This window comes from Penaeus monodon, chromosome 25, assembly GCF_015228065.2.
Source record: "Penaeus monodon isolate SGIC_2016 chromosome 25, NSTDA_Pmon_1, whole genome shotgun sequence".
Taxonomy (NCBI): domain Eukaryota; kingdom Metazoa; phylum Arthropoda; class Malacostraca; order Decapoda; family Penaeidae; genus Penaeus; species Penaeus monodon.
In genome coordinates this window covers 19,006,961-19,008,288 of record NC_051410.1, presented here as the reverse complement: position 1 = coordinate 19,008,288, position 1,328 = coordinate 19,006,961, and the positions used below count along the sequence as shown (strand labels likewise).

Here is a 1,328-nt window from a genome sequence, read left to right as displayed (position 1 = left end):
AAATATATAAATGTAACACTCATTTGCCAACAAGTTTGACATTCAACTAATTTCTTATTTTTTTCTTACTCCTAAAACATTTTCTAGTTATAGGAAAAATATTTTTAAGAATCTGAGTGCAACATTTATTTCACCCTTCTTTGGCTCCCACATTCAGTTGTAGAATACAATAAACAAAGAGCCTGGCCAATCCTCTTCGAACTTATTCCATGTAACTATGGTCAATGAAAGTAAGATTTACTTGTGTGAGAGAGAGCAGCATCTTGAATGATAATTGCCCACCTTTCCTATTACAGAAAAATGGGTCAAACAACTCTATTTTTTTTCATATAATTAGCTACTCAAATTTTTTTCCTCCATAATATAATAGTCAACCTGTCTGCAACAATTAAAACAACCCAAAACCACTTTGTTTTTTCTATCTGACACAATTTTCTTTAAAGTCTTTAAAGATGGTTGCTCCTGGTACACAGACAAATACATCTCACCCTAAACACTACTTCATTATTCCAAAACATGCTGCCACTAGTGACATTCAGCAATAAAGTTAATCATAGAGATTTGTTGCTTGAGTGTGATATGAGGTTTCATGTACACATTCTAGATATGATTTTGAGCACTTGATGATACTAGGATACTTTTCCTTATTATATTGCTGTCATTTTAGGATATCTGTTGACAATGTTTGATAGGATTCCACGTCCTTGATGATATTTCACTGTATTGAGGCATCTACAGACTGATAATGAATATTCTTTCTTCTCTGTGGACATGCATAAACAGATTTCAATGAAACATGTGGAGCTGACAAGCTTTTGTTTCCATATTTTAATAGCCATTTGTGGAAAACAGCAACTGAATTTTGAATTACAGCCAGAAAGCTACCAAATACTTCATTAAGCTCTTAAAACACATGGAGAGATTATAATTTCATGGACAAGGATGAAGAAACAATCATTATCTGACACTATGTATGTGATTAGTGATCATGTGGCAGCTTTCATTTTGGTACACACTGTATGTATATCATAATAGTATTTGGCTTATTCAGTCTTTCAGGAAAATAGTGCAGTGCACTGAGATTCCTCATATAAACTACTAAATACATTACAACATAACCAACTACATAACTAAAAAGGATATCAGATTTGCACCCACCTGATCATCGACAATACTAAAGGAGGCAAACTGAGGAATTGTTCCATCCTTTTGTGTAAGGCACTCGCCAGCATTTGCCAATATGACCCCAGCCTGCCCTATGTCTCCTCCAACCTGATTAACTGCGACCATACCTTCATCCAGCTGAAGGAATCCACCCCTGTGCAAAT

At 34.7% G+C, this 1,328-nt stretch overlaps 1 long non-coding RNA gene across 1 annotated transcript in view; it reads right to left on the bottom strand.

Annotated features, from left to right (window-relative positions):
- LOC119589439 overlaps positions 1-1,328 on the bottom strand; it is a 2,774-nt gene that overhangs the window by 561 nt on the left and 885 nt on the right. Inside the window, exon 2 of the long non-coding RNA XR_005230179.1 lies at positions 1,159-1,318. This is a non-coding gene — a long non-coding RNA (uncharacterized LOC119589439). The remainder of the gene's footprint in view (positions 1-1,158; positions 1,319-1,328) is intronic.